The 27,971-nt window shown below is 37.5% G+C and overlaps 1 long non-coding RNA gene across 2 annotated transcripts; it reads right to left on the bottom strand.

Moving 5' to 3' along the window:
• Positions 1 to 88: 88 nt before the first annotated feature.
• On the bottom strand, positions 89 to 27,847 carry LOC111926807 (uncharacterized). Of its 2 annotated transcripts, none has more exons than XR_015283320.1 (7): positions 27,540 to 27,847; positions 26,739 to 26,851; positions 22,823 to 23,050; positions 14,609 to 14,768; positions 8,872 to 9,058; positions 7,045 to 7,134; positions 89 to 4,527 (listed from the first exon to the last, which is right to left on the bottom strand). It is a non-coding gene; the product is annotated as an uncharacterized LOC111926807 (long non-coding RNA). The 2 variants fall into 2 exon arrangements; XR_015283319.1 differs by having other exon boundaries at positions 89 to 796; positions 27,540 to 27,827.
• Positions 27,848 to 27,971: the final 124 nt, after the last annotated feature.

Below are 27,971 nucleotides of genomic sequence, written 5' to 3'. Positions count from 1 at the left end.
ACATGCTGGCTTGACAATAGGTCAGGAAGACATAACTTCTGTAAGAAGCTTGGGAAAAGAGAAGATAACTGAAAAAGTCCTTAGGCAATTTGGTTTCAGCACAGCTTTTTTATTATAGTCAAACAAGCAAGAAGTTCTCTCATTATTATTGTAATATAGTGACAGATAAGCAAGGAAGTTACAAAAGGAAAGAAATATTCTTAAATGAAGAGTGTTTGGAAACTGTTTGGAAAGTCTCTGATGTTACAAATTAATTAGTCATTGCTTATTAATGTAATTACTGAATCCAAATTAAGTGTTAAAATAATTATTTTAAACCACATTAGGAGCAAAAAGTGAAACTACAGACAATATTCCATTTGCAAAGCCTCCCCAATGGATGAAAAACACTGCAGCAAGGCTTTCTCACTGTTTAAAATGCAGTTTGAGAGAAACAGACTGACAAGTGTGTGAAATTAGAATCTTCTTATGTCAGTTTGAGGCAGATCTATCAGATCAGTCTAGACCAAAGCAAGTCCTCTTCTCTCCAGCTCTGTAGACATCACTGAAGTATGTCTGGCTCCTGCCAGGTCTGTGGTGCAGAAATGGCACCTGCAGCCTGAGGCTGCTCCCTTAGTACCATAAGCCAAAAGTGCCTTGGGAGCCACTGTGACATCCAGAGTGAAGGATCTTCCTGTGAACAGGTTTGGCTCCATGAGCTGTGAGTCTGGGGTAACTGATTTTTAATGGTGGATCTCACATTTCAGGCACCTGAAGAAACCTTGAAGATCACGCTGTCCAGGTCAAACCTGTAAGTCTGGAACATTTTTTTTAATCAATCTGAACTGTTAGCAATAGTGATGGAATAAATACTTTACCTTGGGGAAAATATCTAGCAAGAGATCATTTTAATGAGGCAGTTAGGAAAGAGTACTACTGCTTTTGGGCTATGTGATCTAATCCTCTTACTAGGTTGCTAATAGACTAAGGAGAGGACAAAGAAAGTAACTGAAAGGCTTATGATAGATTAAATGTGATAAATGGTTCATGCTCTAAATTGTGAATCCCCATCATATAAATTTACAGTGTTTTATAAGTTAACCCAGTTTATTCCCATTTGCACTGCAGAATTCCTTAATACTTATATCTTTTAGTGCTTTGTCCAGTCCACTTTTCTTAACTGTACAATATGATTATTATAAATACAAAATGATATACTGTGAACTGGATATAGAGAGTGCTCCAGTGTAAAATAAATGAGGTTTATCATGATCAGCACACACCTTCTTTCTTTAAATTTAAGTTTCATTTTCTCCTTTTATCTTTGAACAAGTCCTCTTGTTGATGGACTCTATGTCCTTCTACTGCCTTTTTTGAATCAAGTTCCTAAGAGTTTGCACTCAGCCTTATTATGTGCCCTAAATCCTATATCTTTGTCTATAGCTCCTAAGTCCTTGTCAGCAGACTTTGCAGTGTTTTCAACATCTAGAAAGCTTTTGATTTCAGCGATACAAGTCCAGGATAACTTCTCTAACAGTATGAGTAGGGTAAATTCTCACCCAAGAGCAGGCAAGCCTGATGCACACAGCAGTCTGGAAGACTGATAGGACTGATGAGATGCATGAGATGCTTGCAGCTTCCTGTCTCATCCTGTTACGTGTGCTGTGAAATTTTGCAGGGGTGTTGGCATTTGCTTTCATCCTTTGCATGCAAAAGCTATATGATTTCTTTCCAAAGGGTGAAGATGAGCTATAGACACATCTACACATGTTCTCTTGTTTGGAAATTTGCTGGCTGGTATGTAATGTGACTAGTGTTTTTGTACTACAGCAAATTTGGAAGGAGAGAAAAGCATTTGCTTGGTTTTTAGAGCAAAAACATTCATTGACTTTGTCCAGTCATATCCTGTGTTAGCCTAAGTCTTCTTTCAGCTTTTTGTACTGAAACACATGCTTTTCTTTCTGTCTCATCCCAGAGCCCAATGACATCAGTAGAATTGTTCTGGATTTACAGCAGTAAAACTGAGAACAGAACTTGGATCTGTATCTAGCTCATTAAGACTTTCATTGTAACAAACCTCCAAGCTCATAAATAATCACACTTCTGCAAATCCTCACCACTCTGCTTACTGAAGTATTCAGAACAATACTTAAAGCAAAATTAATAGAGTATTACTAACTTTAAATACAGCTTAATTATTTAAACTGTGGGGAGTTATACAGAGACTTAAAATGAAGCACTGTGTAAGTAGCCCAGATGCATTAGATCCCTTGACATGGCCTGTCTTTATTTTAAAAGAATTTTTAGCACTACTAAAGTTATTGCTGAATAAGATCCTCAACACGTCTATCTATTGGAGCACTGGATTCAGACATTTCATTGTATCTTTGACCGCTGTACCTAGCATATGAAGTCAAACTGGAGATTTTGATGAAGACCAGTTTCACTTCATCTGTTGATTATTCTAGATAATCTGTTCACTTATGATTAATAGTGGCACATAAATCTGAAGTCATACTGCCCTCATTCATTTCTACATTATTTTCTGGTTATGATTATTAGTTGTTTGGTATGATTCCTGACAGTTGTATTTCACATTTCTCTCTCTCCTATTTGTGGCAAGTTGCTTTTTCCTCCTCTAAATTTTATTGTATTTTATTCTTTGCATCTGTGTATTTCTAGCTGGTCTTTCCTTTTATATTATTTATCTGTCCTTGCTATATTCATTGTGGTTGTGCCCATTGTAAGAATTATTTTGCCTTATCTTCTGTGTTACCAAACTTACTTTTGTCTTATTTTTAAACTAATCTTATTTTAATGACTCTTATCCATTTCAATCATCCTTTTTTGAACATAAAAATGGCCCTACTGTGTCAGATTGATGATCCCTCTATCCTAGTGTTCTAATGGCAGCTGGAGATGCAGCTTAGGGGGAACACCCAAACCTGGTGGCTTTCAGTCACACACTCACCTTCTACTCCACCTTTACTCCAGTTGTTGTATTAGACACATCAGAACTTTGCCTCTTCCTGATACTGTTTATAGACCTGTTTTCCATGAATTTGTCCAATCCTTTCTTATATCTCCTGAAAGCCTCTGCAGCCTGATTATGGGCATCTTGTAATAAACCTTATTTACTACTTGATCTTGTAAGAAAAGCAGAAAGCATAATACATCTGTGATTTACTGTTGGTCTTGATCTTGCCAATTTGATTAAAGTCTCTCTTCCACTTCAAGGAAGATCTCAAAGAGGAACAAGTAATATTTGGTCCTTATACATGAAAATTATCCTGACAACTGAAATAAGAGATGATATCAAAAATGTTTGATTTCACAAAAGCAGAAAAACAGTGAGTATGAAGAGTGATTATGTGAGCATGAGATTCTAAGTAGTACAAGCATGACTAGCCAAAATATATTATTATTATTATTATTAATAATAATAATTATTTTGCTTTGTTTCAAGACCTGCTCCACTGTGAAACCCTCAATCTTACTAGGTGTTTAACCAGTAATTTTTGAAATAACTGGCACATGTTCATTCTTTCTCCCCTAAAAATGATCCAGCCTTTAAACTTACATAAAGGATTCAAATATCAAAGGGAACCTAAATTTCATAGCACACAGATCAGGAAAAGGGAAAACTATTGTATATGTTTCTGACATTTAACTTCACTTCTGCAGTCCTCCCAGCACAGATTTTGCCATTTTATGCTCGTTTGATCTGGTATTGTGTCAAAACTAATCAGAATTTTCTGGCAATACAATCCTGTCCCCTCTTGATACTTCATTAATGTGACTTTGTTTACAAAGCCCGGTATTTAAACTTCATAAACCAGTTTTACAGGCATTCTGTGATTCTACATACACTCCTAATCATTACTGTTACACTGTATGCTGTGCATAGTAGCATATACCAATTATATAATAATTGCTAATTGTGTAGCCCATCATTTTTCCATTTTTACTGCAAACTGATGCTTGAAGTTTTCTGCCATATTGCTTTTTTAACAAGCTTGGAAATGTATCCATATTATTTTCAATTATAATGAAATCCTTGCTCCATGTTCTTTGGCCACTGTTCTGAGGACAGAATTGCATTAATTTAATATAATTTAATACAAGGTAGATCATTAAAGTCAAGCAAGATAAATTCAACAAAAAAGAAAAAAAAGAGAAAAAATAGTTAGAGGGGACTAGCATGAATTCAAGTATTGGAGAAATTTCTATGGAAGAATTTGTACTTCCTGAGTCATAATAAACAACTGCTGTAATGGAAATGAACTGCAGAATCTTCTTCCTATATTTGAAGTAATTTATTTTTATTATTTGTTTTTTTAAGCATCACTTCACAGTACATGATTCACACATATTCTGGCAGTCAGTCCTCAGAGTTAATAGGATGTTCCAGGATCTGAGCCCATTCAAAAAGGGACAGTTTGGTAGATATGGCTCAAGGCTCTGAACAGTTCATAGGAGTGGATCATTAGATTAATCTCTTCTTTATCTTTGAAGTACTGTTATCATTAATGACACTGTGAGAGAAGTCTGAAGAGAGACAATAAATAACAAAGTTATCTAGCACATGCACTTTTTGTCCAGTTTTACATCAGAGATAAATGTTTCAATGTTACACTGACAAAATATCGCTTTCATAGTACTTCTGACTTCCAAGAAGAGCAGTTTCTGTCTTTCTTTCCTTGAAGTGTTTACTAAGTGTTCAGAATGTGTGGACCAATTCCCAGTTCCTAGAATAGCCAGAGCATCTTCTGTTTCCAGTTTTAGAATGAAGAGATAGGGACAGAAGCAGTGACTCATTCCTGTGCTAGGGGAGCAGCTATTGATGGTAGAAGGGGAAAAAGACAAAGAAGTTTTAAGGAAGATAGAATTATTTTCACCAGTGAGGAAGGGAGCCTGAACCTTTCATATCACACAACTCTCTGCTGATGGAATGGAAATGTTCAACCTTTTCATTACTGCTGTTGATGGCAATTTTCAGCTGTCTCTGCTGGTGCCACAGCAGAGAAAAGAATAATCGAAAAGGCTGGTCACAGGCTGCAAGAGGCCCTTGCAGACACCAGCAAAGAGGCCCTAGAACTTTGTCTTGGGATGCTACTGAACTTCAGCAGGGTGGGAAGAAAAATGAAGTCAGCATTTAACAGAGTGAAAAAACTAATTCAGGCAGTAACAAGTCTGGCAGGTTAACATCAACCCTGGAGAAAAGTGAAAATGATGATTACAAAATCAGTTAAAAGAGGCTTATATGAATTATACTAATTTATATAAAATTGTATAACATTAATAAAACTAGAATATGGACAACAGGACATGTCAAATTATGTCTTTTAATTAGCTTTTAAGTTTTACTCATAATGTTAATGCTATTAGTACACATAGGTTTTTGTGAAACATCAAGACTTGAATAGAACATTCTGCTAACAATTTAGAATGATAAAAAATGAATGTTTAACGTGTTAAATGCATTAAAGCTGACTAATAGGTATGTGTTAAAAGGGAGTCAGAAAACCCATGCTCTTAATACACCAAGTTAAAAAATATCTGATTCAAAGACCACGCATGAATTTGAAGAGCAAAAGGACCTCATGTCAAAATCACCAAAGATATGCAGCCTGAGGATTCCATTTTTGATTATTTGTCTGTAACAGCAGAACAGGCACTCTTCCAGTCAGAGGTATGTCAGATCTTTCCAAAACATAATCCAAAACTACGTAGCTCTTCATAATGGGTGAAAAAGTAATGACCATATTTTAGTTAATGCACATAATGTGCTGCAAAATTGTTTGCTACAGTCCTAATGTTGCTAGTCCTTGTGTTTTCCTGTTTCAGAGAAAGGAGACACTACAGTTACTGCTTAAGATGGCAGCTAAATACATCTAATGAAAATATCTGAAAATGGCTCTGTCTCTTAGACCTCTTGAACTTCACTGCAGTAGTATTACAGACCAGTGAATATATTGTATGTTTTTAAGGAGATATGATTAAAGAAAGGGCGCTGAAGTAAATCTCCTCATAATGGTCCTTTACTGTCAGTGAGTACAATCTACTGAAGTGACATATTTTTCCCAAACCACAGCATAAACACAAGGTACTCCAGAAGTCAATTCTAAGAAATTCCAGATAGACAAGAACAAAATTTGGTCCTGAAATATTTGCAAATCATCCTTTTTCAGTAGAAGGAAAATTCTGCAACTGCCTTGCAGATGTAACAGAAATCCCAAGAGATAGTAGGAAATACAAAAGTAAAGTTAGTTTTGAGATGTCTGTGTGCAAGGGCAGCAGCACAGCTGATTCACTATTCCACCATGAAATTGACTTACACAGCATAATAACCAAAAAGATTCATGCATTACACACAGCACAGAATGCAGCAAATTCTGTTATTTAGCCAGTGATGGTGATGAAGCCAAAGGTAAATCATGTCAGCTCTAAACTAGGCTTTGCATGCTGCCTGGCTCTGCAGTAAGTCTGTTTGTAAAGCAATAAGGTTCTTCTGGTATTAGAAGTTGCTAATGCTTGCTGCTTAAAGCTGCACTGCTTGGCAGTGGCAGTAACTTCATGTATCACATCATGTATTTCCTTTTTCTATATGTGCAGCTGATTCCAGTGGTCTGAATCTCCCTTACCATTCAGTTAAACCAGACCCTTGCTTTAACTCACTCTTTGACAAGAACACATCTTGAAAGTTGTGTCTCTCTTCTTTAGAAGAACTTAAAAGTGTAAAAGTTAAAAAAATCTTCTTTTACTGTGTATTGTTAAATGCTTCTCTCAAAAGAGCAATTCTCAGAGCACATTGCATGAATCTTCCTATTGTACTCCCCATCTGTTTTTACATACTTTCTGTAACAAAATAGTTAAGAGTGCTGATATTTTAAAATATTATTTACATGAGGTAAGAGTCTTGCAATGAATGGGGCTGTTCACGCGTTGAACTATGGTTTCTTTTTAATCTCTCTGTGAATTCAAAAACTAGTTATGTTGCATACTCTTGGATCACACTGGAAGTATTTAATTTGAAAACCCAAGAGGTACAAACCAGACCCTTACCTTTCCTGCAGGAAGCAAAGCAAAGCCAACACAGAGCTCTGATGCCCAGTCAAGTTCCTTATATCGAGTCTTCATCTGGCAGACATTCATCTGGCAGTGGAGGAACACTCAGATGTGATCAGAGATATTTACTCAAGTTATAAGCTTGTTTTAGTGTTGCTGGTTCTGCTCTTAAATAAGCAAGGGTAATTTTCAGGAATTCAGAAATCACTTTGTTCCTCCATCAGAAAGACTTCACACTACTATTTATCATGTATTTGCCAGACTGAACAGAAAGGTAAAAAAAGTACTGGGATACACTTGCTGTTTATATTGGAAAACTTTACCTGGTGAGATTGACCCATAAAAAGGTAAAAACTTCATGCTGAAAATGTGATATTTAAAAATAACTAGAGTTATTCTGAAATATTTGTCAGAATACGTTTGAAACTGATACAAAGCAGTTGAAAAATGCTTTAAAAATAGAGCAGTACTGTACATTTACTGACAGTTTCTTGTCTAAAGTACAGATGATTAGAACATCAGCTTGGAACAAATAATTAATTCTCCAGTGAAAATCTTTTTTAAAATATAAACATAGAGGAAATAAATTTTGTTTAAACCTGAATCTGTGTCTGAAGTGATGTACGTGGCACGGAACGTCATATTAAAGCTAACAGAATAGCTTTCAAAACAACAATTAAAATATGTATTGCCACAATATTATATCCTTTGCAATTAAGAATTTGTTTACAGTACTAAATAATGGGAAAAAAGTATTTTGACTGTAAAAGGGTACAAGAAGAATAAAGCAGGCTTTTTGATTGATAAGGGGTTATCAAGCTCTTGATGACCAAAAGTTTCTGGAACTTACACAGTTATCAAAAGAAGCAGTAATGGTAGAATTTGGTTTTCCTTGGAGAAATAACCATGTCTAACATTATAATGTAATGGGAGTATAGGGAAAAGGTTTAAGGGGAGAAATGCTATTATGCAGTCAGAAAGTAGCCTTATTATTTCTCCTATGAGATCACATGTCTGGATTGTTGATATCTGAATAGAAAGATTCAAAACAAGGAATTAAGCAAAATAAGTAATAACTTCATGCTGCACAAGTTGCAACTTATGCCACACAAAAGCACAATATAAAAATCAGCCTACGGAAATTTTGTTTTAAAAATTGTTTGTGGCAGATTATCAGATTAATATAATTTAAGCATGCATTAAGCCAAATAAAGCAGTCCAACAATTCCTTGTATGTGCACTTCTATATGGAGTTTTATATTCTGGCTAGACCCCAGGTTTCTTAGTCTCTGTGCTAAGTAATCTGTATATGTTCCATTTAGTTAATTAACATACAAATCACCTAGGTTAAAGTCAGAATTAAGAGTACTGTTCCACTAACATTGTGATTTCCCAGATATGTGACAAAATACTAAAATACATGAGCAAGAAAATCAGATTTAATTGAAGATGATATATTTTTTCTCATTTAAAATGAAAATAGCAAGTGTAAGGAAAACTTTTTGATCAGAAACTGTTCTAATCTAGCTGTTCTAGATTAGGCCAAAGGGCCATCCATCTAAATTAGCATTTTGAAATTAGGACACAGAATTCTTCATCACTTGAGCAATAGTATACTTTTTGCTCAGTTAAAACCATTTTGTTAAAAAAAAAAACAACCAATACTTATTAGCACATGGATCATGTTCCTTCTGGTATCAAGCTGCTCACAACTTTAAACTGATATCTACCAATCTGCCCAAGCCTTAAATTTACAAGCTTGTAAATCCTTCACCCCAAACCACCACTGAAATCACTTCATTAAAGGGTTGCCTTGCTGGTTACCTTCCACTCTTCAGGCACTAAGCAGCTCTTAGCAGGAGGTTACACATCACAGGATCTTGTGATGTGACAAAATAAAGGTCAACAGTTTGCTCCATAATCTCCTTTAATGAGTTTTCAGTTTGCATCAGATGATCTGATGTGCCTGCCGTACAAAACCCATGCAGCATGAGGGGTCACTCAAGCTCCTCTGTAATGAAAAAAGTAAAAAATTATGTCAGTTTTTTCACTTCAGGAAGCTTTACAAAAAGTAATTTTTTTTCTAATGGATGTCTTTTACAAGCTGGTTTTCAAATGGTTTTTCACTTGATCCTCTCTCAACTGACTGTGTTATAGGTGTTCTCTTAGCTACTTAGATATTTATTAGCATACAGTATTTAAACATCACTCTTACACCTATTAACAGTTTCATGCATTATCAACAAGAGAAAATTTTTCCAGGTCATATGCCCATTTACAAAATATTGGAAAAATTTTAGAAATTAATTCTCATGGTACAAAGAACAGTTACATGGCTCTTGATATTTCAATCTCTTCAGAAAATAATGCCTGGCAGAAAAAACCCCTTAATTTATACAGTAGAGCACTTGAGTTTCAATAGAATTTCTGACTGCCTGAGGTTATTTATTCTGCAGACAGACTATTACTCAGAAATATTCTCCTAGCCAGTGACCAGGCAGGATGCATCTTCTCTGACCTTGTGTCACAGCATGGCTGGATACAAATATGAGGCCACTAACAACTCATATTATCAAAAACCTGTCAGGAAGAAAAGAATTCCTCCTTTTCTTGGTTGTTCATTTGTTTTGTGATTTAGGTTTTTGGTTTTTAAGAATAAAGCTGAGCTAGTTCCTCTTCTCTAGAATGTTTCTATTGGTACTTTCCCAGACAATAAGGATGGGCCATCCAATAATCGAGGTCATCAGCATTACCAAATAAGTTATACTTTAATCATTCTTGTGTGTAAGAAAAATAAAAAAACAATTTTTTTTCTGTCCAAAATTGTAATCTGTGGCACAGAAAGTATGTATGAACCCAGACAATGAGCCAGTATATCTGTAGGACTTGGGGGAATTGAAATTTGGGAAAAGAAGCATCACTAATGTTCTCCCAATTTTAAGTCCCACATAAAGACTTTTTAAACAGTGCAGGGCTTGGAAATTTTAACCTTGCAAAACTGAAAGCCAGTGCTATGTCACTTCAAAACAGGCATAAACTCAGTTTCTTGGTCTTCTCCATAGATAGATAGCCACCTCTTTTTTCAGAACAGCACCTTAATAGAGATATTTGACTTTTAACAGTAAAGAAGGAAATAAATATTTTCTCCCTAAAATTATAGTCTGGGTATTCAAAAGGGCAAAGAAAGGGGAAGAGTGGATATCAGCAGATGCTGTGATGGCTGCCCTCAACAGAGAGCTGACTGTGTTGGCCTTGCCTTGCCAGTACAAACATACTGCTAGCCTGGGGCCTCAATCTCAAACCGGAATCTTTATGTGTAGAGTGTAGAGGTGGTTCATCAGTCCCAGAGTTCATTTCAGCCCTGTGCTCATGGCTTACTAAGAACAGCTGCACATAAGTACAACAGAAGTTTAAGTAGCACCTGTCCATCACTTCTCTCTGTATTTCATTGAGAAAACACATCTAATACCTATTTGAAGGATCCAGATGATAGACAACCTTATAAGTGCCTAGTTAACTATCTGTTCCATAACTAAATTGGAAAATGATTACAGATAACCAGTAAATCTAATTTTCTCCAATCTGAATTGTAACCCATGTAGTTTAGATAGGGAAGACAGGGATTTTGAGCTGTAACTTTGAGATCTGTAATAGTTGTTTTAGAATTAGTCTGAATTATTTCTACTTATGAGCCTTTCATTTCAGTTAAAGGCTGAAAGCCTGTGGGTAACGCATCATAAAAAGACAATAATAGAGTTGTTTGGGTTAGAAGGGACCTTAAAGACCATCTATTTTCAACCACAGTTTTATGAAAGCCCCTCAAAGATTTGTGCCTACTCAGTTTCATCACGTGGTCTAGAACCTGCTATTCATCCAGTCCAAGAGATTAAATGTGGTCTCAGAATATTTGACTAAATTAGACTGCTTTGAACAATATGTGATACTTCAATCACTAAAAGAAATATGAATTCCTATTCATCCACTGGTGCTATTGGTGAAATTGTTGAAAATTGATAAATTTTCTTTTATTTCACTTGAAGTAGTTTTTCCCTGGTCTCTCCACAGATTCCAACTTACACGGCATTTATTCCGTATTTTGGGATAAACCTTGTGCTCAGATATTTTGGGGGTTGGTGATGTTAAGTTTTACTTGTTGTGTTGGTTTTTTTTTTTGCAGTATTTCATAGGCAGATGGATTTCTGATTCCAGTAATTGTTCATTAAATGTTTCACGTTGTGCCTGTGTGTGGCTATCAACATGATTTCCTGAGCAGAGCACACATCTGTATGTCCCACCTTGTCCACTGTCTCAGACAAATCACTGGAGTGCTGTGCCTCTTTCCCACTCTGTAAATCACAAAGGCAATAAGAGAGATACGGTTCATGTACGAGCACCTCTGAATGGCTCTGAATAAAAGCAGCATATAAAAGCTAGGTAAAATGTGTGTAGGGGAAAAGAGCATAGACACATATAAAACCAGGGATCTAAAACAGGACTATGGTAGTGAAAACACTGCAGAGCATCTCAAATTTAGGTATTATTTATAAACATCCCTGAGGTCCTAGTAGAAATGGCTTGCTTTCTTTCAACAAAATTGCAACTGGTGTTTTTGACTAAAGAATCCATCCTTGTGTAGCTCTCTCTCAAATATTCTAGTTGGTTTTCACTAGGAGCTTTGCTGATTTAATCAAAATGGATTAAGTAGTTCTCATTTTAAAGATCAGCTTGGTTTGGCATCTGATAAATCTAATTTTTAAATAAGAGCGTCTCGTCATTGTGAGCCATAACCTGATGAATTACAGGCTTACTAGAAGGCTTAGGCTGTGAGATACAGAAAGGAAAATTTTCCTCATGATTTTCCTTAGAGACAGGATAAAATCACAAGGTTTGCAGCTGTATTCTACAAGCTACATTCAGAGTTGCTAATTGCAAGGCAGGATCCTTCTGGTGGCATGGGGATATTCACAAATGCAACTCTAAATTAAAAACAGTTGTATACAAAAATCTAGAGGTGATCCAGGGATGATTGCTGTATGCTGGGGCAGCTGGTGCATTAGATATAAATGGAAGGATTTATTCACTTTGCCTTGAGGTGAGTGGCATTTTTTTCCCCCTAGAGTTTTTTTCAGTTCACTGACAGTTTGGCTTAGTTATGCATTTTATCTATTGGCCAGAACTTAGGCTATGCCAGTCTGCCCTTCCTGATGATTGATATGTATGGTATTGTGTTCAGAGAGGGTGTTATAGCAAAGGCAGCAAGATTTCTGCTGTGACATTAGGAAAAAAAAAGTGATTTAAATTCTCAGCTATGGCCTTCCTACTTCACTGCAAATGGCTAATTGGGATGTTCACAGAAAGCAGGTTTCTCTCTCTGATATAGCAATAACTGCCATGATGGATGTCAGAGGTATAATGTTTATGAGAAAACCACTCTGTGCCCTCTGCTTTGCTCACCTGTGTGAGGGAGGAATTGGTTTTGCATGGGCGCAGTTATTAAATCTAATCAGATACATCAAAAGGAAGCAACAGAAAGAAAATTTGTGGTTATCTGGTTTGTTGATTGATCTACTTGAAGCTGTATTCCTGATGTGTGATATGTACTTTTGTTAGTAAAGGTACTTGGCTCTGCTACAAATCATAGTGAAAAAAAAATAAATTTCTAGTTAGATTGAAAAATCTTTCCTTTAGTGTAGCATACAGTAAAAACCATAAAGTTTAGAGTATATATTAATTTGCAAATCTGTCTCAAATTTGATGGCATGTCTTGGATAAAAACAGCTGATCTAATCAGATAGTGGGGGGCAAAAAAAGAAAACCAACCAAAAAATCAGCAGGAGGGAAGGTTGGTTGTCTGTATGCCTCTTCTTCCTTGGTCTATAGTTTGTCAAGTGTGAATCACAGTACCCATGAAGTTGAATGAATTGCAGTTCAAAATTAAGGTGTTGTTGGGCAAACCATGTACTTGCTTGGTACTAACAAACTTCTGCTGAGCATTCATTTAGCACAATTTAAAACTGGAAAATCTTTAAACACGTAACAGTACAGGAGGTGCAATATGAACATTCGCTATGAGCTCTGCAGTCACAAAGAAAAGGGAGCAAGAAAGGACACCATTCCTCTATCAGTGTTTCTTCCCTTACAAAACATGTTTGGCATCTGCATCTTGCAGTTTCCCCTGGCAACTCTCTACTATCACAGAATAGAATGTCCCAAGGCTACACTCCATTACACTGCACCTTTTTTTTCCTTTTTTTTTCTTGCTCCACAAGCTTTAATGAAGCCCATCAAATTTGCACAAGTGCCCTATTTACTGTACAGAGATTACGTCAAAAGAAGCGATGTTGGCTTCCTATTAATGCTTGAAGATTGGCAAACAATCACGAAAGTCGATGGCTGTTCAGTTTGCTGAGTGATGGCATGTATTGCTGCCTTGCCTAATTACAGCAAATCAGATGTTTCCTGTGGTGGAAAACAATACTAACAAATTACTAACTCCCTGTGTTTTAAGGGGAATAGTATATCTCAAGAATCAATTGAAGCAGAGCATTGGGACATGAAATTCTGTAGATGTTTTATCATCAGTTTATTTTAATGTGTATTTATGGATAGGTAAACTAGAATTCAGGAGAAATATTAAATCTTTAAAATATACATGACTGATGAACTGCACAGAAATAGCTTTTCTCAACTGATTAAGAGCTGAACTGTATTCAGAGACAAATTTTTACTGTTGGGTTTTTGCATAAGGTTTTCCTCACAAATCTTCCGTTGAGTTAGAAGTATAAAGGAACATGGGATAAGCAGTGAGCTAAGCATTAGTATGCAGAATAATCAACAAATCATTTTCAGGGTGCACAGGCGTTAAAGGTATAGTCATTACCACAGGAAAAACAACAGGAATTTACCTCTATCTGAGATTTTTACTTCTCACATCGAATGCAGTAAAGATACAGCTGGCTTTGTGGATGTGCATATTCTCTCTATTTTTCAGCCTGTAGTTCCTCAGGATGCATTTTTACACTGAGGGATTATTAGAACATCATGATAACTCCTACACACAGTCTTAGCCTAAGTTCTGCTGTAATTTCAAAGCCTGTAGCTTTACTTTGAACAAAACCAGTTGGTGTGTCAGCCTTTGCTCTTTGTGAAGGATGACACTGATTTCCTTCACTTTTCACTTAACTAAGAGGAAGGCTGGATCAATCAATCAAATCTTTGCAGTGTAATATTAAAGACAACAATTGTTATTTAAGCCTTACTTACAGTACAGAAGCTAGCCTGAAGAACTATCTGCTAACAAAATTTAAACTAGAAAGCGTAATGCTTTATATTTTCTTGAGGCTGAGTTGAGTAAGTGAAATAAAAATCATGTTGGTGACTTCTTGTTTGAGAAACTGCCTATTAAGTCATGACATTGCCCACACACCTCTGATTCTGCTCTTGCAACTCGGGTAAGGAAAAAGATTTCCACGAAGAAAGCTTCAAAAGTTTCTTTAAGACATATGCCAGCAGCAAATCATTGCTACATATGAATGTAGTGAATACTGTTTTCAGGACTTACCAAAACATGTACCTGCTGCTGTTGGAGGTTTCTAGGCACATGTCTCCCCTGGTCTCTCTATAAATTTCCAGTTGGATGCAGAAGCACATGGGATGAGAAGAATCTCAGTACACTGGATTAGCACTGTGCTGAGCTTCTGTTGCGCTCTGCTGATCGGGATCTGTTGAGGAGGGGAACCTTCAGGCTTGATTGGAAAAAATGGAGAACCATTCTTTTTGAGCCTAGAGGAAAGATCAAGTAACATTTTGATGGTGCCTATGAAGGAAGACCCCTGTAACTGCTCAGCACCTTCATTTATAGCTGACCTATGCAAAGTCCCTTGGAGGACTGAGAGATAAAATGTTCATATCCATTCTGAGGAATTTGTAGAAACAAAATCAGATCCCTTCAATTAATTTTGTTCCCATCAGGTTCCCTTTTTACCATCTTGCTCATGATCAAGTTCTATGTGCATGAATTCAAACATGTGTGCCTTACTATAAAACAAAATTACTGTGGTTCTCTACAATTTTCATACATAAATAATTTCAGTGCTACCGAAATGGAAAAATTCGGAAGCATCTTCCTGGCTGCTCTTGTTTAAGGCAGTTGTGACGTAAATGACACAGACTTGCTGTCTTTTCACTCTGTCTCATGTTTCCTTCCTTTGCACTCCCCTTTAACATTTTCTCCCATCTCTTTCCCTGCCCTCCGTCCAGAGAAGTCAGTGTCTCATATCCTGTTCTCTGAATGTTGTTCATTTGCATGACCTTTACTACTCTTGATTACTCTAATGAGTGTTTTTAGTAATTATCATCATCCTGTTCTATTTTTCCATGGCAGTGCCCACTTTAATGGGTTTCAGATTTATAAAACATATGTTATATTAGGAAAATCTTAAATACTACCTCCCTTTCCCAGTAATGCCTGTACACATTGAATAAATTGATTTCTCCAGTCCTGAACAGATTTACAGTTGGCCTTATGGAAGTGTCTCAGCTGAACTAAGGGTATCAGTCAAAACTAAGTGTGTCTTGCCATCAAGGTAGTTCACACTTCCATTGACCTGATGTGCAAGGAACATTTCTGTGCCTTGCACACCTTCATGAGCACCTCTGCTTTACTTAATAGGTTTTGATAGTAAAATAATCAACAGGAAAAAACTAATAGTGTTGAATGTGGATGTCTATCACACTTTCAAAGGCTTTCTAATAATGGTCAAAGAAATCCTTGTCCTCTCAGGTCACATTGAAATAAGAGAAGGCAGCAGGAAAGAGCAAGAAGAAATTTCTGCATGTTTCTGGTGCTTTGTGAGTCATGGACCAGGATTTTACAGTGATAGGTGCTAAGCAAACACAGGCAAAATATGTGACCTACTTTTTTGACACAGAAAACAGTTTCACATTGTTGGTGGTGCTAGTAGGATATACTTCTTGATTTTAAGCTATTTTTTAGTATTTCAGTACACTATAGACAAAATTTTTATCTCAATTACAGCCATTTGTTATTACTAGCACTACTGAGTGTAGCTACTGCTGGCTCCAACTGTTCTTCCTGGAATGCAATGTGAATGTGGATTCACTCAAGAACTTCAAAAGAGCCACCAATTCCCCAGCTGAATCCTGCCTCTGGAACACAATGGCTCCTGATGAACTGCAGCTTGCGCCATCATTGACAAAAAAGCAGCCAGGGTCTCTATAGGTAGCTGTGTGGTGCTGTTCTAAGTGGCTTTATGACTTACCACAGTAAGGTGTAAAGTTCCACTTCAAGGGTTTCACACAGATTCTCTCTACCTGGATGCATTTCTGTGATGCTTGTGTCTAAGCTGGCTCATTCAGCAGCAGCACACAATATGGGAAAAGCCATAATGGGCAGCCTGAACCTGCCTGGATTGACATGGCCTAGCACACACCACATCATATCCTTTCTCAACTTGTCTGGAAACTTACAAATTCCTCTAGATTTGTAGTCAGGGAGAACCAGAAAACATTTTTTCTGTTGAAGAGGGAAACAGCAAACATCATGTCTGGCAAATTTCTGATTTGAAAGCCTTTCCTTTGGTTCTTCAGAGAGCTTCAGAAGCTACTTGTATTTCAGACAGGGGAGGATCTCTCCACTTTCAGGTCTATACAGAGACTAAAGAGACCTGACTGCCCACATTTTTCTCATTTTACTTTGCTTTTTCTCCTGTGATTCCTTTCTACCCTAAATCATTTCCTATGGAGCTCTGGATCTGAAGGCAGAAATGCCAAGTGGTGCAGCCAAGTGCAATCAGCAGGCTCCTAAGGTCTGGGAGGTGTTCAGACCTTAGGAGCCTGACCTCCACAATGCATGGGCACAGCATCCACAGAGAGAACCAAGCCATGTTATGATTTGATATATCCAGCAGGAGTAGAGGAAAAGCCACATGGTGGGATCTTCCTGTAGTCATGTAATGGACATTCAAGTCCACTACAATGCAATTACATTTGCAATGAACAAATTCAAGTCCTAGGAAGAGCCCAACCCAAGCCAGATCTTGCTTTCTCTGCTTCCTGCTTGCTTTTATTTCTCCTCTCTTTTGTCCATTTACTACAAAAACTTTTTACCTCCTGCAGCAGCAACTATACAGGAGTTTCATTGTACACAGGGGAACTAAAAACCTCAAGTACAATACGTGAGCACAAGCTGTGATACAGGGATGGTGACAAATCTTGGATGAGTCCTTTTGCTCCTATAACTCTTTAGTGGGGTAGAGATGAATGATATGCAAAAAACCTCAGAATCCAGCGTTGTTTCCCAGATACATGCTCATTATTTATAGTGCTGTATCAAAGTTCATCCAGACTAGTCTCCTGGGCTTTCCATGTTTGGGCAGAAGATGCTTTCTCAGGAGATTTCTACACCCAGTCTCAGTGGAAAATCTTTCTCATAATTTTACAGTCCCAACAAATAATAAACAAAACCTGTCTGGTTTTGCTTCATGCTGTGAGAAAATGTAAGCCCCTGAGTCCAAATTCCCATTTTTTACATCAACCAATCTTCATCTGTCTTCTCTAATGTCAGTGTTTCATCCAGTACCATTTCTACACCTTAATATGGCTTCAGAAAATAACTGTAATTGCTTGTTGCCTCTATGCAGCTTTATACAGCAGTTACAGATGTGCCTAAGCCAGACAGCAGTGAAAACAGAAGATTCAGACAAAGACATTCTCATACAAGTTAACAGTGTCTTGTGTTAAAGAATTGTTCCTTCATTTGATTTCCTTTGTTTTTAAAGAAAGTTTAATTTTGAATGACTTCTCTTTAAACCTTTACTAACTTTGCAAGAAATTATCCTGCTGTCCTCTGATCTTGAAATTCCAGGGATGGGATGGTGTAGCTGACAGAAAGAAAGTCACAAAGCTCACAAAAGTCTCCTTGAGAAAGGAGATTTTCACAAAACAACATTTCCACAGAGTGACTAATCAATGTAAAAAGGAATAGGTACTTTCATCAACATTCAAAATATTGACCTTTCTTTGGAAAAGATCATTTGAGCTTTATAATGGTAAATAATGATGTTTTGTGGAAGAGTAAGAAATGCTTGGTTGTTTGTGTGTCTGTGAGAATACAGAGCTGCAGTCCAAAGAGGATTTTGTGTATAGGCAGGGAAGTTTAAAATAGGATTTCAGAAATAAAAATTATTTCTTGTGTTAAGAGATTAACCAGACTGATTAGAGGGATGTGTGTTTCACAGTCCTGATGAGACAACTGGAATCTCAGTTTGTGAGAGTGCTCTGCAGTGCTTTAACATGGCTTTGGCTGTCAAGTCTCTCCCGATCCTCAAAGTGCAGCTGAGTTAACCTCTGAACATCACTGAGCTCACCTTGTGTCAGTGCAGGCCCATGTTTGCTTTTGTCCTTAATCTGGGTCATGTTTAATTTGTTTATGTATCTCATGGGTGTGACAGGTGTGACATTTTGCTTTTAGGATTAAAAGCTACGCACAAAGAAAAGATTTAGAACCAGGTAAAAATATGTTTTCTTTCTCACAATCCTTGTTGTTGATAATATTCTCTCTTTTGTCTACTCAGTTTTCTTCTTTAGTAGTGTCCATTTATGTCATGTTTGATGTTATCAGAGATTGGTTTGTCTCATGGTAATTAGTTAATACAATAAAATATCTTAGTGGGCAATTGCCCTTCAGTGTGAGTGGCTGGGCTTCTCTGAGCATTACAGATGCAATTCCTAGTATTTTGATTCTGTGTTATCTCTTTACAACCCAATAACCTGGAGTTTCAGGCATGAACTAAACTGTAGGAGCATGCAATATGTAGCCATACCTGAAAATTGCATAGAAAAGAAATTAATTTTGGAAGTCTTTACCTAGCTATTATTTAAATATTTATTGAATCTTGGAAGATGGATTAAATGTCCTAGTTTGGCTTGACCATGGTTCCTAATAGTTACTGCTAGATAATAAGACTAAAAACACATTTCCATGTGCTTGGCAAACCTTGTGACTCTGAAAGTGACATTCAGACAGAAGGACTGCAGAAGAAAGCTACACTTTATGTACCTTGGCATTGCAAGCATCTGGGAATGGGATTGCATATTTTAAGAGTGCAAAGCAGGGACAGCAAGTGTCTGGCTTACAGGCTAAATCTAGAGAGCTCACAGGGAATGAGTCTTGCTCATAAAACAAATGTATGTACAGGAGGAGGGTCTCAGATGCAGTAACAGTAACATTAATAACAGTAATTAATGCAACAAGCATTAATTGAAGTCCTGTTTGATGCCATTAAAAAGTCATCTTAAATTTCTCTAAAGGAGAAACCTGGACTCCAAAATCTAGGGGCCCTTGATAGCTATGTCCTATCTTTAATGTAGTCAAGTGGCTGAATGCCAGAACAACTTTGTAATTACTGCTGTGTAAATACAGGCCTCTGATGCAAATAAACAAATATTCAAATTGTCAGATGCTTGTGTTACTGCTGTAATTGTTATTCTCCCCATCTGGGACCACATTTTTGTCCTCAAAAGTTTTTACTGAATGAGTAATGAGTCCTTGAAAAAGTGTATCTGTAATTTCTTACATTTAATGTCACTGCACTTTACTTTTCCAGTGTCCTACAAGAATTACCAACTGAAAATATTTCTACATTTAAAAAAAAAAAAATAATAATGGGAAAGATGGATCCTAACATTTATAGCATTTCATAGGAAAGAAGCCATCTTTCCAAATCATCATTTACATTTGTTTGCGAGCCTGGAGTATGTGTATGAATAGGATAGCATAAAACAAAAATAAAATCCAAGATTCAGGTAAAATAATCTGTGCCTTCAAAGGGCATGTTGAAAGAAATATCCTAGGTTGACACATTTTCAGTAACCTAGGTTCTTACACACCCTGAGTTTTAAATCAACACACTGTATTGATGGATGGAGCAGGTGAAGTCAGATTGCTGGAGGAGATGCTTCTCTTGGAAGTCACAGTCCTCACAACAAGAGAAACTGAATTGTTTGTGAAGCAGCTCCAGAAAGCACATCAGTGCAGAGGGGCATCTCCAAGTGATACATAAGCTGAGGAATGTAGGGAATGATGACCTCCATCACCCGGGTTCATCTATTGCCTAGAAACCCAGTGGAAAGCTATGGTCTTGGTTAAGGCCTGTGAAGATGGGGATTGGAGATGTTTGGAATCAGAGAACTGAAAAAGGAGGAAGAAAGCAGCTGACAGAAAATCAATGGTTTGTCATCTGTCAATGTTGTTGCCAAGGCAAGATGTCTCAAAATGTTACCGTATTTTGTAATTTACAAAATTACAGATGTTTGGCGCAGCATCAAAGCAACCTGTATTTGTCCTTAATGAGTCTGCCTTCACAACAAGAGCTGAGCATTTACATGCTTTGTGTCTTACTTAACTGTTCAGCCCTTTCATCCTGCTTCTGAATATACGTGAAAATGTGAAGATTAGCATCTTGAAGTATCGCCAAACTGTTAACACTGAATATATTCTTCCTAAGTATATAATTATAAAGTATAGCAGGTGTAATCCATGGTGAAATCCTATTGACTTCAAAGATTTTATCCATTATGTATCTTCAATACATTTCCACTGTTTTCCTGACTTACCTACCTTATCTAGTGTTCACATCTTTAGCATTTGAGTGAATTCATACTAGTTTTAACTCCTTCTGTTAAAAAGTTTCTAATTATGATTCATTTAAAGGCTCAAAGTGCATGGAAAACCACTGCAAATCATCACTGTTCTTTGAAAGCAATGGCTCTATTGCTGCATAAATATCACTGATTGTGCACTGCTACATATGCTTTAACTTTGCAGACTGTTTGACATGTATGTGATGGTAGCTACGGGTGTTTTTATATCAGATGCTAAGAAATAAAGTTTTGGCCCCAACAATGCTGTTCTTCTTCTGTGGCAGTTACATTTTGGCTTGAATTTCAGACAACAAAGCACTGAGGATATTTTGATAAAAGATAAAAAAGGATGCAAAAAAATTAAGACTCAACCCTTGCAGACTGGAAGAGATCAGCATTGAGGTCTGCTGAGAATTTGGCTCTTTTTTATAAGAGAACTTGTCCCTTTTGCTTGGGTTAAGAGTGTTTTCTCTCCCCTCTGATTATACTGGTTTTATCACTAGTTTTTTCATTGACCAGTTTCATGCAATGAAATAAAATTATGAAGTGCTTCAGGGACTTGTGGTTACTGCTCAGTCTGTGCAGTTACCGTGCTGGGGAGGGCACCGGCCAGGGCACGGTTCACTTACTCTTCTTTCCCCCTTTCTGATAAGGACATAAACCAGAACAGTAATTTGTGCTCAGTTCTGTCTGTTGAGGACAAAACTCAGCATGAAATAAGTACAAGCTTGTGGGATACACAGAATGTTTGCAGAGAGCTCATTTAGCGCTGGTAGGCTCTTTGGAAATCTCAAAACATGGGGGTGTTGCATGCTGTGGAATGAGGAGGTGAGGGGGAAGAAAGGTGCACACCAATAAAACTGGCTAAAGAAACATGTGCAGGTACTAGTTGCTGGGGAAAATCAAATTATTTTCATTTGTATATCTCATTATGCTTTCTATCTTCAAGGCCTGTACCTGCTGGATCACATTACCATGTTTCAATTCAACAGGGTAAGGAAGCTACTCATTATTAGCTTCCTGTGAAAGATAAAATTGTTTTTGATAGACTAAATAATCCTTTTTAAAAGATGTTGGCCTCAGCTCCATTTCAAGTAATGCCTGTTTCACAGAAAATACAATGGAAATAAGAAAAAGATCTTAAAATTCTAAAAATTAAGTAAAATGTCTAAGTAGTAAAATTAATTGAAAGTTTAAAAATAGTTCCCCTGCACCTAAAATTTTATAGGTGTCAGAAAAAAAACCAACGTAAAAAGCAAGAATGAAGCTCTTTGTAGTTCATATATGTTGAAACTGAAACATAGGAATTTTGTATTATATTCCTTGGTATTTTTAAAGAAAGCATCTACCTGTATATTTAAAATAGTGAAGTAGTATAAATTCTTAAATATTAAGGCCAGGCTTTGAATTGGAAATTACCTTAGGATTATTTTTCCTATTTTTTCTTCTTTATTGACCATAGAATTTAAGATATTCAATTGAACAAAAAAGTTATTTTTTGTTCTTGCAGTACTTCTTTATTTTTAGTCTCACTGGTTGATAACCTAGCCTTTCTGACACTGCTTGTAACCCTTTGATGCAGAATTGCAGAATTGCATCTGATTTGTTTTTTTATTGTTTCAACTACCTCTGTGGCATGTAAAAACATTACTTTTGGTTTAGTTCTTATTTTTCAACTGTTTTAAACACCAAGAGCCTCGTACAAATAATCCATTGACTGAAAAGGAGATAAAAAAATTGCTTGCACAAATTAGAACTGGATCAAATTGGAGAATTATCAGTAACAGTGGTAATAAAAAGTCGGGGTTTTGGATTTGCTGATCTTGCTGCTCTTTACACCAGATTTTCTCTGAACATGTTTGTTTTTTAGGGGGAAGTTTTGCCACCCACCTAAGAGTGATAGAGTGGAGAGAAAAGTACTCAGCACTGGCCAAAATAAAAGCTTGTTCTGTTTCAGGTAAGGCAAAATATTTATTTTCACCTGTCCTCAGTTTTCCTGGGTTTGAAATCAAACGTCAAATATTATTATATTGGGTCTGACAAAACAAAATGTTTTTGCATATGGTCTGATCACTAAAACAAATATGAGTCATTGGCAGCAATGTTTTCTCACCCTTCTTTTTCAGTGCCTGGGAACGGAGTGTCAGCTCCTTTGTCCCATGCGATGGAGTCCTCTGTGCATCTGTGGTAGCTGTAAGAACCGCACCTTTGCTGCGATGGTTTTCACTGACTCTGGGGCTTTTCACTGCTCTGTGGCCAGGAGACCTGACTCTGAGGGCACTGTGCTGTCGTCCCCTTCACTTAGCAATCCGACTGACACACTTTGGAAGTCATTTAAAGGCTGCAAAACAGAAAACACACTCTAACAGGACCCAAAATAAGTTAATAACATTCATGTGTGCAGTTATTTTTTTATTAATTCAAGCATCATTGAAAATGATGCTGAAAATCGAGGTCCACACAATATTCTGGGTCACTGCCTCAAGGTAATGGGCATTTGAAATTCTCTTTCTAATGTGTTCATCAGCCTATATAATGCTTGTTGAGCTCATCAAATGCTGTTTACATGAAGTATCTTGTCCACAGATGAGAAATTATTTGTATTTTCTTTTGATTAAAAAAGAATCCCATTTTATTTGGGATATTTCCCATCACTTGAATCTATGAATAAGTGTATAGAAGGAAAAGCAAAAAGCTAAAAGGAACAGAATGACATAAAGACTCTTTCTTTTTTTAAACTCAGCAGTTCATGGGAAGAAAATTGGGAACTCTTATAGGGCATAGGGGACAGTTAGAGGGAAATTTTTGCCAGAAAAAGCTGAATTTCTATCTCATATTGGAAAAGATATCTGACAAGAGGTAGGTGGCATCAAGGCTGGAAAGCCAGACAAAATATTGCATGGGTAAATTTGAGAAAGCTGGAGAGCATTCCCTTTTGGGGACACCTTTCCTGGGAGAAGTGCAATCTTCCTATGACATGCACTTGGAAACCCAGAAGTCCAAATCATGAGCCAGCACAGCAGCTTTTAGGTCAAATAAATGAGGCCTAAAGTCATGTCAGCAATCTGTGTCCTCCTGTGGGAACCAGCTCACTCTGAACAACATCATGCCCTTACCAGCCTCCACTCTTGTCTGAGTCTGGCCCCAGGTCATTCACACAGCCCTGAACCTCAGCTGGTATCAGCCAACAGCAGCTTCTGACAGTTCACACAGGCTCTCTGTAAACACACTAAAAACATCACACAGATCCCAGGAGAAGAAAAGAGCTGTAAGAGAGGTCTGTTCCACAAACTGTGCACTAAGGATGCTTCCAGCCATTCATTGCAACTATAACAAGACCAATCTGAAGGCATTGGTTTGTGAAGAAACAGGCACAGAACGCTGAACATCTAGTCACTATGAGCAATTTCGTATAATTCAGCCTGGAGAAATTTGCCTTTAGAAGTTTCCCAGCAGAAATTACAGTGTAACATAGGATCTCACAGAAGTGTGTCTGTGTTTATGGGGTGGGATAAGCATAAACTTCCTTGAAACGATAGTTTGACTGTGGTTGTTGACCTTTTCCTTCCTTTGTTTTCATGAATGGATATCCACTGTCACTCTGCACTACTTGTCCACCTTTATTGTGCCCTGACTAAGAAAGCTGCAACAGACTTGACAAAGAACAACTTTCATCACAGAGTTTTCAGCATCCTCAGATTTACATGTTTATGCCCTAAAGAAAAGTAGGAATACTTTGGGGAATCACTGTAACAACTTTGCTATTCAGAGAAATTCTGGGGGGGAGCAGAGGAAAGTGGAAAGGAAGAGTCAGGCAGGAACTCACTCATCTGTGGTAGCAGCTTGAACGTGATGCCTCATTTTCCACTCCTTATTCCCAGTTCCCATTTGGATGTCATTGAGAGAAATATGAAGAGCAATATTTCATCTGGTTCTGCAGCCTGTCCTAAAGATGGTCAGGGTAGATATAAAGCAACAGGAAGAAAGTGGAAGGTATCTGAGGAAGGAGCCCTCTTTTTGCTTCTCCATGCACGGTGCCTGCCATTCAATCATGTGCAAATGAATTTTACTGGCACTGAGATGAATTTAATTTTTTTAAGTTTCAGGGATTTTATCTGGGAATAAGGAGTGGTTTGGGTGAGGCCAATTAAGCAGCCTCTCTAATATTCATCATCCTTTCCAAAGACCACAATTGAAGGATTGCAGATTTGTGAAGAGGAATGCCATTCCATGGTAAGAGAGAGCATGTCTTGGTGTGCCACCTACATCAAGAAAAGAGAATAGCTAAAAACAAATATTAAAGTATCTCCAATGCTGAGACAGGACTGTAAAAAGGAAGTAAAATAAATTATTTTATCAAGTGGGATTGCTTAAAAAGGCAGGCTCATAAATTTGAGGGATTCCCATATATACGCTAATGCTTATTCCAGAGAGAAGGAACCATGGTATCTGAGTCAAGCTCAGCTCTTTTTTAAAGACCTGTCTGACTGAAATTTCCCATTTTGGCCAAGCTCTATGCTTTGGACAATCCTGCTAATTGCTAACAAAAAGAGTTATCTACTTTATCTGCCTCAATCTGCAGCAGATTCCCCAACAATGTCTATAATTCTTGTTCTTTGTACGATTGCTCAAACTTTCAATGCATGTTTCCTGCTGCATTCTGAACATCTCAGTGAGACATGAGGCATAATCTCCTTTACCTTTTTTCTTCCTGTTGTTTCCTCCTCCTGAACAAGCTGTGCTCTTCGGCATTAGTATTCCGGTCACATACTCACGTGACATTACTTTACCAAGTTTCTGTTATGTCAATTAAGTTGTAATTTGGATCTTTCTTTAGCTGTTCTGATTCCATTATGTTTATTTAGATACAGTTTACAGTCTAGAGCATCACTTGTTTTGGTTTTTTTTTTTTCTTCCTTCAATGACATTTTTTTAAAGAATCACATTCCCATTTTTTCAGCTTTTTCATTTAGGCCTGTGTGGGTCACTTTTATCTGGACAGGCACGTCACCAGCCTGACAGGACATCATAGCACGTACCAAATCAGATTAGCAAATCTATACTGAAGTTTTTTCTTTGCTAGCTGGAGCTCATTCCCACCCCACCATGGAAATGCATGGCTATGCTGAGGTAACCAAGATATTCCTTCTCATTCCCACCCTTACTTGCATCTCCTCATGCAGGCATAAAGATCCTTTGTCCAAACAGAAACTGCAATCAGAAGTGCTTCCAGGCTTCTCTATCTTTTCACCAAAAACACCTCTACATCACAAAACCCACAGTGACCACTCATTGTCATGGGGCCACTTGGCTGCAGGAGGCTGAAGTAACTGCTGATTTATTTAGGAGAGAGACAAGACCTAAGACATTGTGCAAAAGTGGAATACACCTGGACCCTAATTAATGAAACGCAATGTGATGTTGTTAATGAGATTGATTCTAAAATGCAAAACCAAGAATACAATTGGACTGAAATAGACATTTGAAAATCTTCTACTTTTACATCTGTACTCCACAGTAGGATCACATGTATCAAAACTGTTCATGAATAATAGTTGACTAACCATACTTTTAAAAATAGCCAGTAAGAAGACACTGTGAACTATCACAGCACATCTAGTTCAGTACTTCACTCTCCTACCTTTTGTTTTTCCTAAATCAAACAATGTTCCTCTGCTGCAGTTTACTTGTTCTAATCACAATCCTTAAGGACAAAAATTTAATCCCTCCTTCTTTGCAAATTGGATGGATCTATTCTAATAAAACAGAGCTAGAATGCATCTTGAAACAGTGGACCTTGATTATCTACTATGTCATGTTTCTAGAATAGATCTTCACAGATTTTGAATACTGCCCTGATTGCTTTCCAAACACAGTCTGAGACTTATCATCAGCTCAGATGAAGCTATGTTGCCATAAAGGGTGAAGAATTTTAAAGGCCAGGTAATGTCTCCAGGCCAAAGAATAAACTCTATCTAGCATTGTTTTCTTTCAGAGAAACATACCCTTCATATATTAAGAATACTTACCAACTCTCCTTTCTTTGGACTAAACAGCATCGACCTCAGTCTTTCTTCACAGACTCCAGATCACTCCCACTGAAATCCATTTGATTTTCAGCTGACATTCCCAAAACTGGTTCCTGAAGTGCAATTCCCAAAATGTTGGTGCAGCCAGGAAGATATCCCGTAGGAATTCTTAGCTACTCAGTGTCGTTCCCCATCACATTGTCACTTCATTTTCATGCTTGAAATTACTGGACTCAGCTGCCTGCTCACCAATGCTGAGTGAAGATGAACATGATGATTTTCTGTGCGCTATGGATATTATTTCTATTTGTGCGTTTCAAACTGCTTCATACAGTTCTCTAAGTACAGTCAGTGAACTCAATGTGCCCTAATTGATTTTGTAAATCTTTAACTTATTTAATACTTTTTAATATGCTATTCTAACATTTACATCCCTGTAACCCTCAGCAGTTGTTTGTGAAGATGATTGCGTTATAGTGATAGCACAGACAGTAAGTATTTTCCTTTTCAGTAAGCAAAAACAATTATTTTGCCTCTCTGTATTTTGGTAGGATCAGTTGGTGGTCGTGGGGAAGTTCCTATGACTTCTACTGTACATGTTCTGTGGAGCACTGAGAAATTTCTTTCTCAGGAGCTTTCTGTCAACCCGCTTTTAAAAGCACTTCTCTGTATTTTGAAATTACCTGTGAGATGGTTAAGACTTTAGAAATTAATTGTGCCTCATAGACCGAGATCTTTGAAAGGATTCCCTAGAAGAACAAATCGATAAAATTAGAATGATGCAGGTAACTAAACACTTACTGTTGTCAAGTGGCCTCCTATCAATTATCCTGTGCTGGATTAGCCCTTTTTTGCCCACGCTAATTGACCTCGATGAAGACTATTTGTTTCTCGAAGCTTCAGCAGCGTGACTTCTCCGCTGTCAGTGGTGCGGCTATACTGAAAGGCAGGCTCTACCTTCCTTTTGCCTTTTGATGTGGACTTTGGTAGGGAATCAAAGGCGGTGTGATGGTTCACAGCCGAGCTCGGAGGCGAGCACAGCTGGCTGCTGGAAGGAGCAGCTGCTCGCCCGGATCAGCCCTCAAGGGCGTCTGTGCCTCGGATGGGGTGAGGAAAGCAGCTCTGCAGCGGAGCTCCTGCTGGCTGATAAAAGGATGTGTACGGTAGTCTCAGTCTTATCTCCTTAGGCTGGTTTACACTGGTGTGACACTGCTGAACTTAGACAAGCAGTTC

This window comes from Cyanistes caeruleus, chromosome 2 (assembly GCF_971803275.1).
Source record: "Cyanistes caeruleus chromosome 2, bCyaCae1.hap1.1, whole genome shotgun sequence".
Lineage (NCBI taxonomy): Eukaryota > Metazoa > Chordata > Aves > Passeriformes > Paridae > Cyanistes > Cyanistes caeruleus.
This window is presented reverse-complemented; position numbering and strand designations above follow the sequence as displayed.